Genomic DNA, 20,696 nt, shown 5'->3' on the forward strand with positions numbered 1-20,696 from the left:
GGCAGAATTGGAATCTCCCTAGAGTGTAGGTCTGTAAGAACGGACAAACTCCTTGGCTTTTCCTTAGAGTCACACACTTAGATAGCTTCCCTGTGGCCGTGGTAACAGCCGGTACACGGTAGTGTGTGATGAGCGTACACCGCTGTACGGTGTGTGAAAAAATGCACGCTCAGTACCTCACCAGGACAAAACAATTACATTTGGATTGGTTTTAAAAAGTTTGAGCACCAGTGTGCACACAGCAATGCAGCTATCAGGGAGCCTTATAAGGCAGCCTAATAACCAACAGAGCTGATGCACCAAAATATAGCCTCCCCTTGCACTGCACAATGACTGGTGTGTTGTGCAGGCAAAATCGCTAGCAGCAGAAGCAGTTTTTTTTTCTTCTTCCCTGCCTAACGCTCTTCCTACAGAATCAGCAGCAGCAGCTCTCCCTATTCTGAGATCAGCATAAGTAAGATGGCGGTCAGCATGCATGCCCTTTTATACCCCCTGTGATGCCCCCCAAAGCAAGCCAATCACTTGCATGCCCTTCTCAAAGATGGTGGGGACCGCTGCCTATGTCATCACGTTGCCCACAGTGTCCGTTGATCCTGATTGTCTGAAAAAGGGCTCTAAAGCATTTTTGAAACCCGACTTTGGCGCTAAAGTCGCCGACCTCGTGGTCGACCTCACCCTAGGGTCGGATTTCGTTTCATGATACCCGACTTTGGCAAAAGTCGGCGACTTTTGAATTTTTTCAACTGGTTTCGCTCATGTCTAATGATGAGGAAAAAGCTGATATATTAAACACATTCTTCTCCATGGTATTCACGATGGAAAATGAAATGCTAGGTGAAATGCCGAGAGACAAAGAAAACCCTATATTAAGGGTCACCAATCTAACCCAAGAAGAGGTGTAAAACCGGCTAAATAAGATTAAAATAGATAAATATCTGGGTCCAGATGGCATACACCCACGAGTACTTAGAGAACTAAGTAATGTAATAGACAAACCATTATTTCTTATATTTAGAGACTCTATAGTGACGGTGTCTGTTCCACAGGACTGGCGCATAGCAAATGTGGTACCAATATTCACAAAGGGCTCTAAATGTGAACCTTGAAATTATAGGCCAGTAAGTCTAACCTCTATTGTTGGTAAAATATTTGAAGGGTTTCTGAGGGATGTTATTCTGGATTATCTCAATGAGAATAACTTTTTAACCCCATATCAGCATGGGTTTATGAGGAGTTGCTCCTGTCAAACCAATCTAATCAGTTTTTAAGAAGGAGTAAGCTATAGACTGGACCAAGGTGAGTCATTGGATGTGGTACATCTTGATTTTTCCAAAGCGTTTGATACCGTGCCACACAAGAGGTTGGTACACAAAATGAGAATGCTGGGTCTGGGGGAAAATGTGTGTAAATGGGTAAGTAACTGGCTTAGTAATAGAAAGCAGAGTGTGGTTATAAATGGTATAATCTCCAACTGGGTTGCTGTGACCAGAGGGGTACCGCAGGGGTCGGTGTTGGGACCTATTCTCTTCAACATATTTATTAACGATCTGGTAGAAGGTTTGCACAGTAAAATATCGATATTTGCAGATAATACAAAACTATGTAAAGCAGTCAACACAAGAGAAGATAGTATTCTGCTACAGATGGATCTGGATAAGTTGGGAACTTGGGCCGAAAGGTGGCAGATGCAGTTTAACAATGATAAATGTAAGGTTATACACATGGGAGGAAGGAATCAATATCACCATTACACACTGAACGGTAAACCACTGGGTAAATCTGACATGGAGAAGGACTTGGGGATCCTAGATAATGATAAACTTACCTGGAGCAGCCAGTGCCAGGCAGCGGCTGCCAAGGCAAACAGGTTCATGGGGTGCATTAAAAGAGGTCTGGATACACATGATGAAAGCATTATACTGCCTCTGTACAAATCTCTGGTTAGACCGCACATGGAGTACTGTGTACAGCTTTGGGCATCGGTGCTCAGGAAGGATGTAATGGAACTAGAGCGGGTACAAAGGAGGGCAACAAAATTAATAAAGGGGATGGGTGAACTACAATACCCAGAGAGATTAGCAAAATTAGGATTATTTAGTCTAGAAAAAAGGCGACTGAGGGGTGATCTAATAACCATGTATAAGTATATAAGGGGACAATACAATTATCTCTCCGAGGATCTGTTTATACCAAGGAAGGTGATGGTCACAAGGGGGCATTCTCTGCGTCTGGAGGAGAAAAGGTTTCTCCACCAACATAGAAGAGGATTCTTTACTGTTAGGGCAGTGAGAATCTGGAATTCCCTGCCTGAGGAGGTGGTGATGGTGAACTCAGTCGAAGGGTTCAAGAGAGGCCTGGATGTCTTCCTGGAGCGAAACAATATTGTATCTTACAGTTAATGTTAGGTTCTTTAGAAGGACGTAGATCTGGGGATTTATTCTGACAGAATTTTACAGGCTGAACTGGATGGACTAATGTCTTTTTTCGGCCTTACTAACTATGTTACTATGTATGTTAAGAGCAAGGTGACATTCATCCACTCAATGCCGACTTTTATTCCCATTGATTTGCATTGGGGTCGGGTTTCGGACGAAACTCCGACTTTTTTTGCCCTAGTCGGACCAGTTTCATCTGAAACGAATTTTGTTTCATGAAACCCGATCCGACTAAAGTCGCTCAACTCTAATACGGATGTCACACGGATACTTTGATGTGAGGAAATCGCATCATCGCATTGCACACGGATGACATACGGATCATAGAATCATAGAATCATAGAATCGTAGAATTGTAGAGTTGGAAGGGACCTCCTGGGCCATCTGGTCCAACCCCCTGCTCAAAGCAGGATTCCCTAAATCATCCCAGTCAGATGTCTGTCCAGCCTCTGTTTGAAGACTTCCATTGAAGGACAACTCACCACTTCTCGTGGCAGCCTGTTCCACTCATTGATCACTCTAACCGTCAAAAAGTTTTTTCTAATATCTAATCTGTGTCTCCTCCCATTCAGTTTCATCCCATTGCTTCTAGTCTTTCCTTGTGCAAATGAGAATAAAGTTGATCCTTCTACAATGTGACAGCCCTTTAGATATTTGTAGACAGCTATTAAGTCTCCTCTCAGTCTTCTCTTTTGCAAACTAAACATTCCCAAATCCTGCAACCTTTCCTCATAAGACAGGGTTTGCAGACCGGTCACCATTCTGGTCGCTCTTTTCTGAACTTGCTCCAGTTTGTTGATGTCTTTTTTAAAATGTGGTGCCCAAAACTGGACACAATATTCCAGATGAGGTCTGACCAAAGAGGAGTAGAGGGAAATAATGACTTCACGTGATCTAGACTGTATGCTTCTGTTAATACATCCTAGAATTGCATTTGCTTTTTTTGCTGCTGCATCACACTGTTGATTCATATTCAGTCTGTGATCTATTAGTATACCCAAGTCTTTTTCACATGTGCTGTCACTTAACCCTATTCCTCCCATTCTGTATATGCTTTTTTCATTTTTATTGCCCAGATGTAGTACTTTGCATTTCTCCCTGTTAAAAACCATTCTGTTAGTTGCTGCCCACTTCTCCAGTTTATTTAAATCTTTTTGAATCCTCTCTCTCTCTTCTCTAGTATTAGCTATCCCTCCTAGCTTTGTGTCATCAGCAAATCACTCTTCATGAAACTTTTCTGCGAATCTCGTCCGGGAAAAACAAACCGATTTTTTTTTTTATACGTTGTGTGTGACACCAGCCTTTCACTGACACTTTGCCTGTTAGGCCATGCCATAAGCAGTGTCTAACAGGCCACCGTAGCTAGCACCCCACAATCAAGTGCCCATGGGGTTAAAGAGGGAGCTTCCTCTCACTGTTAACCATGTAGATGCTGCTGTTGCTAATGACATATGGCTGATGCATTTTCACCTTACATCGCGCACAAGAAAATTTTTCCTCAGTTGTGCTAAAACGAAAAAAGTTGCAATGGCGGTCATTAAAGGGGTAGTCCAGAACAAAAATAATATCTTGATTAAAATTGATTAAACTTATTAATGTACCTATATTATGATTTCAGGCCAGGTTTGTAGGTTTCACCACCGATCATACTTCACTTCTGGGTTAGTAGTAAGGGGGAGGTATGTTTCTTCAAAATACCGAAATAAATGCTGCAATACCATAATCCATCTTTCCTGATTCCAATCACTCTGTATCTCTCTATTACTGGTACAGTGTGTCCGCTGACTCCTTTCTCACCTTATTTCCTTGATTCTAAAACACAATTTGGCCTTATCTGTCCATGTGAATCAATCTCCTTTTGCATTTTCTCTTCTGACTTCTAATTAATCATCTCCTGTGTCTGTGTCCAGCCTTCCTGCTGCTCCTCCCTTGTGATCACACCTGGGCCTTTTCATGTGCTGTTAAGTTGTCATAAATTCAGAGGCACACGGCTGTCTAGACCTTGGGTTGTCTTTTGCAAGGATGACTTTTTTAAAGATAACAATAGAAATATGCCAGACATGAGCCAGAAGTGACCAGAAGGTATGCCTACCCTCTGTTAAAATATACAAAATTTATTTCTGCTAGCTCCACACTTACTCTTACCATGCCTAAATATGCTCTAATGGTTTTTCCTCCATTACTCCTGACTCTCCTTTGCTATCCACAGACCCCAGGACCTTCTAACCAAGTAATAATCTCTCCTTTCCTCTTGCCCCCCCCACCTGACCTCATCCACTGACCTGTTTCTCAACCTTAGGTCTCTCCTAATAACACACAAAACTAATCTCCCACTCTCCTCCTGCCACCTGATCTGCCTCTCTCTGCTTCTCCTAACTGCTGGCGACATATCTCCCAACCCTGGACCCCCACAGCTCATACCTCTCATTATTACCCTTTCTATAGTTCCCAAACCAACACAAACACCCGAAATCTTTCTCACCTCAAATCCATGCCCTTGACGCCCACCACCCTGCTCCCTCTCTCGGGATCACTCTGGAATGCCGACTCCATTTGCAATAAACAGCTGCTCCATTTGCAATAAACGCCATGTGATTCATGACCTCTTTACCACCCGCAATTTTTCCTTCCTTGGCCTCACTGAAACATGGCTGACACTCTACGACACCTCCTCCCCTGCTGCGCTATGCTATGGTGGCCTTCACTTCAACCACACTCCTCCTGACAACAGACATGGTGGAGGAGTGGGCCTTCTCCTTTCTTCCAATTGCACCTTCAACCCAATCCCACCTCTTCCCTCCCTTGCCCTCCCCTATTTTGAAGACTACTCTGTCCGCATTTACTTGCCCTACAACCTCCAAGTGGCTGTCATATACCAAACTCCAGGCCCAACCACTGCCTTCATTGACCAATTCTCTACCTGGCTCCTTCACTTTCTCTTTGTTGACATTCCCACCATCATCATGGGTGACTTCAACATCCCCATTGACATCCACCAGTCAGCAGCCGCAAAACTCCTGTCGCTCACTTCATTTTTTGGACTTACTCAGTGGTCCTCCTCAGCCACCCACACGGACGGACACACATTAGACCTGGTCTTCACCCGTCTCTGCTCTCTATCTAACTTCATGAAATAATCACTGACCTCAGGGAGTCCAGTTAAAGAAAACACTGCGGCAGCCGGTAAAGGCGCTCAATCAGTGAATTCCTAGGTGCATTGCTCCCTGGGAAATACAAAAATGCAAATAAAGTCTGTGGAGCCTCATTTAAGAGTCTTAACCACGGGACTAGCCAGATCTTCCTCCAGGGAAGGACCCAGCCAAGGAGTGGCTCCTTTCGGAAACCACCATTACCACCATATTAAGTGGCCCTTTAAGTCAATATCCAGCTCTTTACAAGTTTACAAATATGAGCTGGATATTGACTTAAAGGGTCACTTAATATGGTGGTAATGGTGGTTTCCGAAAGGAGCCACTCCTTGGCTGGGTCCTTCCCTGGAGGAAGATCTGGCTAGTCCCGTGTTTGAGACTCTTAAATGAGGCTCCATGGACTTTATTTGCATATTCACATTTCCCAGGGAGCAATGCACCTAGGAATTCACTGATTGAGCGCCTTTGCTGGCTGCCGCAGTGTTTTCTTTGACTGGTCTCCTTGAGGTCAGTGATTGTTTCATGATGTTGGTCTACTAGGCATTGCTCCCACCTAGCCAGAATCCTACTCCACACTGATGAGGGGCAACACCACGGAACAGCTGTCTGTCAATGGATACCTGTCCTTGGTATTTCCCTTGTCATATCTGTAAACTTGTAAAGAGCTGGATATTGACTTAAAGGGCCACTTAATATAGTGGTAATGGTGGTTTCCGAAAGGAGCCACTCCTTGGCTGGATCGTTCCCTGGAGGAAGATCTGGCTAGTCCCGTGTTTGAGACTCTTAAATGAGGCTCCATGGACTTTATTTGCATATTCGTATTTCCCAGGGAGCAATGCACCTAGGAATTCTCTGATTGAGTGACTTTGCTGGCTACCGCAGTGTTTTCTTTGACTGGTCTCCCTGAGGTCAGTGATTGTTTTGTGATGTTGGTCTACTAGGCATTGCTCCCACCTAGCCAGAATCCTACTCCACACTGATGAAGGGCAACACCCCGAAACAGCTGTCTGTGGATGGATAACTGCCCTTGGTATTTCCCTTGTCATATCTGTAAACTTGTAAAGAGCTGGATATTGACTTAAAGGGCCACTTAATATGGTGGTAATGATGGTTTCCGAAAGGAGCCAATCCTTGGCTGGGTCCTTCCCTGGATGAAGATCTTGCTAGTCCCGTTTTTGAGACTCTTAAATGAGGCTCCACGGACTTTATTTGCATATCCCTATCTAACTTCAAAACCTCCCCTCTACCTCTATCTGACCACCATCTACTCTCTTTCTCATCACTGTCCTCCTCACCTGTCACCCATGTCCAGCAACATGCGCACCCCTGCAGAAACCTTGCACATCTAGACACTGACATACTTTCTGACTCTATCCTACCACTGTCCTCCATATCTTCACTCCACGACGCAGACACTGCCTCTAGTTTCTACATTGCCACTCTCGCATCAGCCATTGACTCGGTCGCCCGTCATGCATAGCAGAATGCAAAGAATCAATAGACAACCCTGGCACAATAACACCACTAAAAATCTTCGGCAAGCATCCAGAATTGCTGAACGGCGCAGGAAGAAAACACATTCCCAAGATGACTTCACTGCACTCACACAAGCAACACACATTCAAATCTGCCCTCACCTCTGCTAAACAGGCCTACTTTACATCCCTTGTATCTACCTTATCCCACAACTCTAAACAGTTGTTCAATACTTTTAACTCTCTCCTCCACCCACCACAGCCCCCTCCAACTTCCCTAATCTCTGCTGAGGACTTCTTTGCACACTTCAAAAACAAGATAGACCAAACACAGCAAGTCTTTATTATTCAACCACCACAACCACTTTGTATAACAGACCAATGCCCAAACCCCATTACCTCCTTATCCGACATCACTGAAGGGGAGCTGGCTCATCTTCTCTCCAAATCACACCTAACAATTTGTGCACTCAACCCCATCTCATCCCACCTCCTCCCCAACCTCGCCACCACTCTTATCCCATCCCTAACCCACCTCTTCAACCTATCACTTACTTCCGGTACCTTCCCTTCTGCGTTCAAACATGCCACAATCACGCCTATCCTTAAAAAGCCAACTCTCGACCCAACAGCCATGTCCAGCTATCGCCCAATATCGCTGCTCCCTTTCGCTTCTAAATGCCTGGAACAGCATGTCCACGCTGACCTTTCCTCCCACCTCTCATCTAACTTTCTCTTTAACAATCCACAATCTGGTTTCCGTCCCCATCATTCCACTGAGACAGCCCTGACCAAAATTACCAGCAACCTACTTACAGCCAAAGCTAACGGACAATACTCTATACTCCTCCTTCTAGACCTGTCCTCTGCTTTTGACACAGATGACCACTGCCTCCTACTACAGATCCTCTCCTCCTTTGGCATCAAAGACCTCGTCCTATCCTGGATCTCCTCATACCTTTCCAACCGCACATTCTGTGCCTCCCATTCCCACACTACCTCCTCATCCCACCCTCTCTCTGTTGGAGTCCCCCAAGGCTCTGTTCCAGGACCCCTACTCTTCTCAATCTATACACTTGGCCTGGGGAAACTCATAAAGTCGCATGGATTCCAGAACCACCTTTACGCCGATGATACTCAGATCTACCTCTCTGGCCCAGACATCACCTCTCTGCTGTAAAGAATCCCGGAGTGTCTATCAGCCATATCCTCCTTCTTCTCCTCTCACTTCCTCAAACTCAATGTAGACAAATCTGAACTGATCATCTTTCCCCATCTCACAGATCTTCCTTACCCGACTTATCTATAACAATTGATGACATCATGCTTCCCCCCGTACCAGAGGTCAGCTGCTTCGGAGTAACCCTGGACTCTGCCCTGTCCTTCAAACCGCACATCAATGCTCTCTCCGCCTCCTGTCACTTCCAGCTCCAAAATAATTCCAGAATCCGTCCCTTCCTCAACCCTCATTCTACTAAAATGCTTGTACATGCTCTCATCATCTCCGGCCTCGACTATTGCAACATCTTTTTCTGTGGCCTCCCTGCTAACACCCTCGCACCTCTCCAGTCCATCTTTAACTCTGCCGCCAGACTAATTCATCTCTCTCCTTGCTACTCCTCCACTTCTCCCCTCTGCAAATCTCTTCAGTTGCTCCCATTCCCATAGCGTATCCAATTCAAATTACTAATACTGACCCACAAAGCCATCTATAGCCTGTCTCCCCCATATGTTTCTGAACTAATCTCCAGATACCTTCCCTCATGTAATCTCCGGTCATCCCAAGACCTCCTTCTCTCCTACACACTTATTCGCTCCTCACACAACCGCCTCCAAGACTTATTCCGAATAGCCCCCATCCTTTGGAATTCTTAGCCCCAACACGTCCGACTATCAACCACAATCCTTCAGACGTAACCTGAAAAACCATCTCTTCAGGAAGGCTTACAGCCTGCAATGATCCCCGCTGCCTCCTCACCACTACTGGAGCTACCACCTCACCATCACATCACTGGAGCTGTTGCAACCCCCCAACCTACTGTCTCCTTCCCCACCATGCTGTAGAATGTAATATATACTTATATGGAAAATAGTCGATTTTCGTGAACAATCACCTCACTGACTTCTCCTGTGTATTATAAATTTTAATAAATTTTATGCAAATCCTCACACCCCATGCCTATGGGTCATGTATTATAATGAATCTTACTCTGTATATTACCATATATATTTTAGTGACCCTATTTACGCCCTGATACGCTGCATGCCTATTGTATTGCCCCAAGGTTGTATTGTTTTTATAGTAACAACTTTTTCTACATGGTCATTTGTCCATTCTTGAGTTTTTTTCTTTGTATAATTTTGATTAAATATGTTGTGTAATTTTTGGCAAAAACAAGATCTAGAATCTACTTAATGTCACATCAATATATTGTATTTTAGGGATTTACGCTCCCAATGTCCTTCATTCTCTAATTGTATATTTTGGAGAGTATCCTAAATTTAGGAATATGGTTCTTTTGTTATTCCAAAATTTCAGCTATACATATTTAATTTGATCAAGTATACTGGGTGCTCAAGCGCCATGCTCAAGTCCCCACACCGCATGTTTTGTGGCTGAAAACGCACCTAAAAAATGCATCACAGACAAATATCATCAATATATATTTTTTAAAAGACGTGAGGTCTCCCTTTTTTTTTGGTAACCAGCCAATGTAAAGCAGACAGCTCGCAGGCTTATATTATCCGTAGCTGCCTCAGAATTGGTGCATCACATGAGATGCTCCAATTCTGTCACTTTACCCGACTCTTTCGGATTGCCCTGTTGTGGCAATTGGTATAATATTTTTGGGGGTTCATGTCAGCACAAGCCCATGGGTTAGTAATGGAGACAATTGGGGTAATTTTTTGGGTTGTTGATCTCAGCTGTGTAATGTCAGGTTAAGCCCAGGGGTTAGTAATGGAGAGGTGTTTATAAGACACCCCCATAGCTTTCCCCAATCCAGAAGAATATGGCAAAGCCCCAGAATTGGCACATTTACTGTGATATACCAATCCTGGAGAGGCTGCAGGGTTTTTTTAGGCTGGGAAGGGACAAATGATCATAGCCTTCCCATAATATGAGCCCTCAGCTGTCTGCGTTGCCTTGGCTGGTTTTTAAAACCAGCCAAGGCAATGCAGATAGCTGAGGGCTCGTGATAATATGAGCCCTCAGCTGTCTGCATTGCCTTGGCTTATTTTAAAAAATAATGAGGACCCCCACATAATTTAAAATTATTTACTTAGTTCCCAGTAGAGATCTTGGAGTTAGAGATGCATCCAGGCGTCTTCCACGTGGTGTTCCCATTCCATTTGAGCACAGATTTCATCCATTTTACAGTGATTTTCCTGCCCCACCAGCTCTCCTGTTAAGAACTTTCCGAAAAATGCTTGAGTTTCTTATTGACTTCCATTATACTCGATATTTGAGTCAAGCCCGCAATTATTTTCTATGACGATAATAATTTCCACTACTTCAGATATCTTGTCTATGGCTCTATTGTATGCATTATAAATGCAGACATTACATTAGGAGACACATAATTACCACCCTTGTATTTCTGTATACCTTCATAGTCATGAATCATAAATGAGAACTAACATACAAATACATGAGGATGAAATAAAGATAGAAGGAACAGATCATTGATTTTAAACATATTTTATTAATTACAATCTCTACCCCTACCTAAAGCCAATGATCCAGAAGAAGGCAAAAAACCTGCACGCATTCAGCCAATGTGTTACAGGGAAAAAATTCCTTCTTGACCCCGGGAAAAGGCGATCAGTTCGAGAACCCTGGACCAAGGCCATACAACAGCTAACTAAATGACATATATAGAGCAATGATACTCAATATGGAGACTCGTTTCCGGATTGCAGATTTTCTTTGTCCTGGTAACACGTCTCACCTTTCCTCGTCAGATCAGACCCTGGAACGCATAGCCTGACTACGTTCATCTCCCCTGTAAAAAAACAGAACACTACCCCCCTACAAACAGTACCCCTTAATATACAGACATATAACTGTCCTATCAGGACCCTATACAGTTGGAAAACAAATAAGTAGCACTCTATAGTGCTAAAGCATGTAAATATGTACAGTATGCACAGACATATTAAATGATTAATACTACACAATCTCATTGATCGCTTTAGATTCTTTAGTCTTCCTTCCGGGATCCAGATTCTCTCCCTAGAAAGAAAAAAACATATGAGTGGAAGTATCAGTACAAAACCTGTAGAAAAGTATAAAGTGCCAGGTATCCATGTTCCTTTTACTACGAATTTTAAGTTTTGATGAAGGCAATTAAAAATGGTGCAATAAATATGATTTAAAAAAAAAATTGCATCAAATGCCTTTATATATATAAGTAACATAAATAGTAGAATAAAATAGTAAAATAAATAAATAGAAAGTATATAAATAAATATATTTCCCCCAATGTATGTACACCAACCTCTCTCCCATGTAGGGGCATAATGGTAGACTTTTTGCCCCAATAATCTTAAATTAAAGTGACAGAACCACCACCAACAATCTGTACCAGCCACTGACTGAAGTAGCTACTGTAATGTCTCCATCCGAGGTGTCATCTTTCTGCTGACCTCTCTGATGTCCCCATGTTTGCTGCATAGAACTTTCAGTGTCCAACATTCCGCTGTGTGACCTCACAAAGAACCTTCATCACCCAAGTCTAGAGATTCTACCAGCAAGTACTGAAGAAATCCAGCACCTTACAGCCACAATCTGTAGACGCTGAGGGTCCATGTTGGGGGTAAGTTCACTAAGAAATCCCTGTAAGGTTTCTTATTTACCTGTATCACCAATCCTGCATCCTCCGCTCTCCTCGTCTTCATCTTCTGAAATGAGCCTTTTCCCCCTGAACACCCGTTTACATAGAACCACAGTCATTGTGACATCATGCTGTGAGGTAACAATGGCCTCCTGTATTTGATGATGTCACAAATGACCATGAGTGATATCTCCACAGGTGTTCATATTGATAACAAGTAGTAATAATATGGCAGATCACATTGGTCAGCATCAAGGCTGGAGGAATCGGGCGAGTAAGGGAAAGCTCCCAAAAGTAAAATGCATTTAAAACAAGAACATTGAGTGTTTCTTTGCTGGTGATAGATCTAACAATACACAAATGCCATGTAAGAGCAGGAGTCATTGTCTGGGAGAGAAACCATTCCTATTGCTTCACATTTTCACACATTTTGTAGTTGCAGGAACTGTGGACATTCCAGGTTTTGTGAAACTACAACTCACATCATTCTCAGCATAGAGCGCAGGATAACTATAAATATTGCTTTTTATTTATTTTTTTCATGATATTCACCGTGCGATATAAGTGATAAGACAGCTTTATTCTTCAGGTCAGAACAATTACAGCAATATCAGATAAATTCAAATTTTTTTTAATGCTTTCCTACTTTTGCACACTAAAATTGATTTTTTTTAAATTCTTTTGGGTGCCTAAGATTTTTTGAACATTTTTTATTCATATATTTTGGAATATGTACAGACATTTTAAATGATTAATACGAATCAATTGTATTGCTCGCTAAATTCCTCAGTCTTCCATCCAGGATCCAGATTCTCTCCCTGGTAAGAAAAAAAATAATATGAGGGGAAGTATCAGTATAGAATCTGTAGAAAAGCATAAAGTGCCAGGTATCCACGCTCCTTCTATTATGAATTTTTTGGTCCTCCATACATTATAATGCACCCCATAGTCCTCCACATATTAAAAACACTCCAAAAAACAGGCACAGAAGCTTACCTGTCTAGGCCTAAAGACAAATGCACTATAAGGGTGCAGCGGACCCAAATAAAGATGGCGGCTACACAGGTGCAGTAATACCGATGAGACAGCCAGCCTACAATCAGGGATTGGCCGTTTGGTACACCAGTGCAAACAAATACAGTCTGTATGCGGCACTGTTCACACACAAAGGATGCAGAGCATCTGGCTTACAGCCTATTAATAACGCAGCCCGCCATAGGTTCTCTAGTCCCAGTGGTGGGGCCTGTAGCCATCATACATTTATGGTTTATCCTTTTGATATGTCAGATGGAAAAACCCCTTTTACATTTATATTCATTTTAAAAGAAGGCATAACTATAAGGAAAACAGCTATAAATATAGTATAATATGGCAAGCTTAAAATTAAATATGGTACATCCTAAGGGACATCTGCTCACAGAATTAAATAAAGTCTATCATTATCTGATTTCAATGTAAGCGAGTAAAATATTTCATAGTGATGGTCATCCTGCTTTGATAACTTTCAGCTGAACCCTCATTCTTTCAGACAACTATTCCTGATGACCCACCGTCCACATGAACTCTTGTGTTGGCTTATCTTCCTTGAGAAAAAAAGATGGGGCATGCTGACATCCAACATGCCCAATACTTCTTTCTTATGACTTTTGATGTCATGCAAAGTTGGGCCACTACCATATACATAAACGGCTGGAGTGTATGTCCAAAATTAGCAGGTTCAGTCGACATTCATGTAATATGTCTGGCAGCCTTAAGATCAGAAACCCTGAGACATGGAAGTCATCATCACATTGAAATAAAGGTAAAAAAAATAAAATCCATGACGTCATAAACGGCACTGATGGTGAATTGGCACATTTAATTGAATCCTTCAGTTTCAAGAGTCGCCTCCCTCGCTTTATCCGCATTATTTTTCTATAAGAGTAAAACAAAAGCACCGTAATGTTGTTGTGTGGATGAACATTATATGGTTTACCTTGTATCATTAATGTACAGTTTCTACAGTATATGGATCCAATATATATAATGCTGAGTAACTTTGCGTTTTTATTTTTTTCCAAGAGCTGTACATTTTTAAAATTTTTCCCTGGAAATAGTGATATGCTTGGTTTCATGAGATGAGTTGTAGTTTTGAATAAAACCATTCATTTTACCGTATACTGCATTGAGAAACGCAAAGAAAAATTCCAAGTGCATTGAATGTTGAAAAAAACACAATTCCGCCATCATTTTTTGGGGAGTTTGCTTTCACAGCATTCATTGTAAAAATGACCTAATTCTCCAGGTCAGCACAATCACAAAAGCACCAAATTTGTAAAGTTTTTTATTATTTTTTATTTTAGAGGTTAACAAAAGTTCAGAACTTTGTAAAATAAAAAGAGTGTAAACTTAATGAAGGCTTGTTTTTTTTTATATGCCGAGTTGTTTTTATTGGCACCACTTTGGAGTACATAGGTTGCCTTGTAAATAATTTGATATTTATATAGATTGTACCAATAAAAACACAGCAATATTTATTCTTTTAGCTTTTTCATTTTTAAATTGGGAAAAAGGGGTGATTTGAATTTTAAGGTATATATATATTTTATTACTTTTTATTTTATTACTTTTTTTTTTTTACTTTATTTTTTAGTTTCCTTAGGGGACCAGAACCTGAGATCGCTTAATCTAATTATTGCAATATCATAGTATTTAGGGTCTTATTATGGCGTATACTTCACTTTATTAGACATTTTATGTTGTGGTAGACCATGCAGATTTTTGACAGCATGATTTACTGGAAAATTGTCCTTTGAACATTCTATTAAAAATATCATAGTATTGCAGCAAATAGGAAAATATTGGTCTCCTATGAATCCCAGTTTGTGATTGTGCTACACATGATTACCATGAAGGCTTTCAGTAGGCCACCTAGTTACCATCAGAACCCAAACAATTGCATTTGTAGGATCTTGAAAAGGCATTATTTAAATGTCACTTTTGGAGATTCAAAGCAGAATTCATGGGGTTAAACAGCAGTGATCAGAGCTACAGTGTTGTAGCTCTGGTTGCTGCTTTTAGAGGAGGATGTCCGATGTATAACACAAACCCTGTGTATCTATATCTTGTTGTCATACGTTTTTCCTGTCTGTCCTCAACCTTTTGTTTGTTTGCAGTTTCTAATCATCAAAACTCATAAATCTGAACGGAAGCTATAGAAACCCAAAAAAAATTGAAACTGTTTTTATTAGAAAGTTGTATTTTTTTTAATTTAGATGCCTTGAAGCATCTGAAAAGTGTTTTCAAAGGTGGTTTTAAAGGTTTTATACTTCATGTACTAATCCTCAGTTAGGGTAGGTTTCCGCGGGCAGAAACTGGCAGCACTGCGGACGCAGCACATGTTCGCTCCATCCAAAGCGCTGCCAGCTTTTTATTGCCGATAATTCCGCATGTCTTCATTAAATTGTCTAGAATCACAGCGTCCTATATATTGGACTGTGATATTTATCTTGCAGAGACTAAGCGTCTCCGCAAAATAAATAGACATGCTGCGATCTAGAAAGACGCACCGCTTGTGTGTCTCCGCAGGTATGCCGGAGGCGTCCCTGCACGCATAGTGGACATTGGATTTCATAAAATCCACTGCACCATGCAGTAACATCTGGACACTGCGGGTTGGACGCTGTAAATGTACGCAGCATCCAACCCGCAGCGTTTACTGACCAGGTAGTTTTGCAATCCAGAGAGTCCAATGAATAATCTTCTGTGTGATAATAGAATTATTAAACTGTATGATTTTTTATTGATAATTTATAAAGTTATGTTAATAAAGTTAAAGGGGTTTTCCAGTTTCAGAAAAGTCTACCCAATGGCTCTAAAATACCAAAAATAACAAAGAAAACCATCACTCCCCCCGTCCTCAGCACCAGAGCCTACTTCCCACCATTGTTCGAATCTCTGTGTTTTGGCTGTAGGGGTGATGTCACTTTAACAGCGCCCATCACTGCTGCAGGTAATCACTGAGCAGATCAGCGGCTTAAGCCATCTATCTCAGCACAGTCACTGAGCTCAGTGTTTGGCTTCAACGGTGTCGTTGACTTGATATCACCGCTACAGCCAAAACAAGGAGACCTGAGCAGTAGAGGGGAGAATGAGGGCAGAGGTAGTTTTGAGCTTGGGGTTCACTTTCCTTAAAGGGAATCTGTCACCCTTTTGTTGCCCTATGAGCTGCCGGCATTGACATCAGGGGCTTATCTACAGCATTCTGTAAAGCTATAGATAAGCCCCTGATGTAACCTGAAAGATAAGAAAAACATGTTAGATTACACTCACCGGATGGGGCGGTCCGGTCTGATGGGTGTCGCATTCCGGTCCAACGCCTCCCATCTTCATACGATGCCGTCCTCTTCTTCCCTTCCTTTAGTAGCTCTGGCGCAGGCGCACTGCTCTGCCCTGTTGCGGGCAGAGCAGAGTCCTGCAGTATGCAGGCGTCGGGAGAGGTTGTAGCAATATGTTATATGTTGATGTGGCCTCTAGGGGTCTCACTACTTTGATGTGTGTACTATAGATTTTAAGAACTTATTGGTTAGTGGGTCTCACTACTTTGATGTGTGTACTATAGAGTGTAAGAACTCGTTGGTTAGTTGTTGTTAGCAGACATCTTGTAATGGAGGAATGTATCACAAGTCTCATGTAATAAACAAGCCTGGAGATATCCAAGGAGTGTGATCCTTGACCGGAAATACAAAACAGAACAGAGGTCTGGTGCCTGTGCACTGCAGTATTCTGCTCTGCCATCAACAGGTCAGAGCAGTGCGCCTGCGCCGGAACTACTACAGCAAGGGAAGAAGAGGACGCCATCGTATGAAGATGGGAGGTGTTAGACCGGACCGTGACACCCTTCGGACCAGACCGCCCCTCCGGTGAGTATAATCTAAAGTGTTTTTCTTCTCTTTCAGGTTACATTGGGAGCTTATCTACAGTCGCCCATTTCAATAGCCAGTAAAGGCTAATTATACAGCTGTGAGCTGATATTAATAGCCTGGGAAGCTCCATTGGTATTACCCCCTTCCCAGGCTATAAACATCTACCCCCAGCCATCAGCTTTCACTCTGCTGGCTACAAAAATTACAAGGGAGCCCATGCCATGTTTTTCTGAAAAATAATCTTTTATTAATTAAATACATGTACAGTAAGCTGCACACACATTTTACCTAGTCTATTTGTATTTACTATATACCAAACCTACAAGAGACAAAATGAGCAAAAACCCTGCTGTCACTAAATAGGTAAAAAGCAAAACTGCACCCTGATTGGTGTCCACTGGTTGGGACCCATTCCTTTTTTCTGTCCTTATTCACACATTGAGGTCAACTTTGACACATGATAAGGTTTTTAATATTAGACAGTGTCTCTTGTTGGTTTTGTATGCTTTATGGCCAATGTTAACATGCGTTTATGTGCTGCATGCATACCAACTCAAATCAAGCTCAATTTTTGTGTTCTTTCTTTGTATTTACTGTATGTAATCCATCTCTTCTATCCTGTCGGCTTCTGCAATGATTTTACAGTACACGGCACATGAATTGACGGCTTTTTGTGTGTCTATCAATGCAATATATATATGCATATGGGTCGCCCTCCCAGGGCTGTGGGGTACTCGGTGCCGGGCCGGTGTCAGGGGGATGTGTCACAGCAGCGGTGGTGTTTGCCAAGTATGGTGTTAGGCCAACGCTGCATACAGATACGCTGGGACTAATGGTAGGGTGCAGCAAAGATGTAAAAGCTCCCCACAGGTGGAGCTGTAGTCCCAGGGAGTGTAGATGTAACCGGCATGGGGATGTAGCAGTGCTGGAAGCGTAGGGAACAGACAAGACACAGCGGTTGCAGTTTCTGTACCTTTACTTAGTATATGCAGTCCAGGGTCCTGATTACAGATGGTGTTGGAGCAGGTTAGCCTGGAAGCAGATCAAGATTCTCTTTCAGCAGAAGGGCTGTGCAGTCTCCTTCCTAGCGCCTTGTGGTGTGAAGCACCACAGTACTTAGTTACTCTGGAATGCCTCTCTTCAGATGTTTCTAGAACTATACTTGTATGACAGACAGCTGTAGCCTCTCTCGGGGACTCCTCTCTTGAGTCCTGGCTCTCTATTCAATTACTGTTGTGTCCCAAGCCTTTGACGGGAGCAGGGCATTTACAGCCTCCTACTTCTCTGGTATCTGTGGCATGACCGCTATTATCCGTACCACCATGGAGACCAGGCTCCAGTTCGTGCGCTCTCAAGCTGGGGAGCTCGCCTTCTGCAGCTCAACCTCCAGCTTCTCTCCACACGTCTGCACACTTCACCCTCCGCAGACTCTCTGACTCCTACTTCCTCCTGTCCCTCAGAGAGCACTCCTCACCTTAATCTTGGTTCACAGCTCCCCGTGCTGGCCAGGAGTGGAACTGTGTTGCATGCATTAGGTTATCTGCTGGAGAGACCCGTCACTGCTTCCAAGCCTGGCATTACCCTCCCCTGGAGGAAGGCAAAGCCAGTGTGGCGACCGTACTCCTGGGGGCGCCACACATATACTGTATATATGTGTGTGTGGCACTGACATCTTTATATCTATGTATTTTATGTGAGGGATATTGTTGTGTTGCAGTTTTTTTTCTCGCACCTATAGGCTTGCACTGACGAGTATTGGCTGAGTCTCGGTGACAATCGCAGCATGCTGTGATTTTACACGTATGCTTAATACGCCCAAGAAAATAAATGGTGATGTGAGCTGCCCCATAGATTACCATTGGGCCAAGTGCTATGCGATGATTTCTCGCATAGTACTCACCTGTATTCTGTGGTAGTATGACACCGGCCTTCATCAGCCGCTCATGTGCTGTAAATAAATTTAGAAAACCTGCGTGTGTTCCCTGGCATTTTTGATAACCAGACAGGCAGAACTCATAGCTGGGGGCTTTAACCCTCAGCTGTCAGCTTCAGCAAGGTTGGTTATCAAAAATAGAGGGGTATCTATGCCTTATTTTTTTAATTATTTGAATAAATAATTAATAAACAGCATGAGATCCCCCCATTTTTGACAGCCAGCCTTGCTAATGCAGACAACTGGGGGGGGGGCTAGTATTCTCAGGCTGGTAAGAGGCCATGGATATTGACCCCCCCAGCCTTAAAAATAGCAGCCTGCAGCCTCCCAGAAAAAGTACATCTATTAGATGTGCCAGTTCTGGCGCTTTGCCCAGTTCTTCCCACTTGACCTGTAGCGGTGGCAAGTGGGATTCATATTTGTGTGGTTGATGTCACCTATGTATTGTCAGGTGCCTTCAAGCCCACGGATTAGTAATCTAAAGGCGTCTATAAGACACCTATCCATTACTAATCCTATAGTTACATGGTAAATAAAGACACAGCCAGAATAAAGTCCTTTATTAAAAATAAGATTGAACACAGTTTTCCTTTTAGATTTAAATTTAACAAACACAGCTATACTCACCTAACGCCTAATTCCACCGAAACCCTGGTTTTCCTGTAATGAAACTAAAATAAAAAAACCTAACAATATCCCTCACCTGTCAGTCATTCTGTCCAACGCTGTAATCTACGTCTGGGGGATAAAAAGTTTTTCAACCTGGACGGTGCCAAGATGTGACCGTCTAGGCTGAGAACCCCCTGATGTGCGTTGGGGTGATCGCATCCAAGGGACTTCTTGCACATCTTAAGGTAACAGCTCATCTTGCAATTTATTTATTTTTCATCATGATCTGAGTACATAGTGTTGATTATATATAAACTCTTTGCACTTTCACATTACTTATATATATATATATATATATCTAATCTTGACTTCTCACATGTCTGTATGTATTTTTGGCCATTCTTAATATTTGCACAAGCCATGCACCTTACATTTGCCATTTTGCATACTGGCACTATTGTAGGCCATTAAACACAACCTCTTTGCATGGTTTATTACTATTATTATTATAATTTTTTCAATTTTTCATTTACATTCCAGTTCCTTGAGCTGCTTGTTGATATATATTTTTTCATTAATTGATCATGTAATATCTTTTTTTTATTTTTTATTAGTTTTTCATCTCATCAATTATGCATTTATTTTTGTCCCTTGTGTTGTGCCCCATATTTTCCTCTGTTGTTTCCCACTTTTATCTTACTTGTTCATTTCTAAATAAAGTTTATAATTTACCTTAATGATTGGACTTTTCTTTTTTCATTTTATTTTTTGTTTTTTATTGAGAACCACTGGTGGCTGATTTGTTGTGAGCGCTGCATCAGTGACTGGTGGTGACCAGTAACTAATTTGCATAGCAAATGTATTGTAATTTATAATGTATTTCATGTAAACATTTAGGCTATGTGCACACGTATGCAGAAAATTTATGCTTAAAAACAGGACTCCTTCCCAAAAAAGGCACGGGTTTTCCTTAGCGTCCCCAGGCTCATAGAAAATAGCTAGAAATGTGGAATTTTCCACGAAATTAATGAGCATGCTGCGTTTTTTTCCGCGATGAGTTTTTTTTTGCGGAAAAAGATGCATCAATATGCACAAAAAGTGCGGAATTCATTAAAATGAATGGGATGCTTCTTTTAAGCATTTTCTAAGCATTTTATTTGGTAAAACCGCGAAAAAAATGCTTACGTGTGCACATACCCTTAATATTTAAGGTAGAGAGGTAAAAGTGTATTTGTGAGCACATTAGATATAGGAAGCAGGAAGTAAGTTGCACAGGTTTAGGAACAGTTAATGGTTGAGAATAGCCCAGCCAACGGAGGAGGCAGTGTAGGATAAAAAGGGGAGCACGTCGTGATT

General features: G+C 42.2%; 1 long non-coding RNA gene across 1 annotated transcript; it reads left to right on the forward strand.

The window, feature by feature from the left end:
• Positions 1 to 4,436: 4,436 nt before the first annotated feature.
• On the forward strand, positions 4,437 to 13,787 carry LOC141074517 (uncharacterized). Its single transcript, XR_012227192.1, has 3 exons — positions 4,437 to 4,517; positions 11,737 to 11,876; positions 13,423 to 13,787. It is a non-coding gene; the product is annotated as an uncharacterized lncRNA (long non-coding RNA).
• The last annotated feature ends 6,909 nt before the right edge of the window (positions 13,788 to 20,696 follow it).

This window comes from Dendrobates tinctorius, unplaced genomic scaffold (genome assembly GCF_039654945.1).
Source record: "Dendrobates tinctorius isolate UK_male_01 unplaced genomic scaffold, ASM3965494v1 ptg000015l, whole genome shotgun sequence".
Taxonomy (NCBI): domain Eukaryota; kingdom Metazoa; phylum Chordata; class Amphibia; order Anura; family Dendrobatidae; genus Dendrobates; species Dendrobates tinctorius.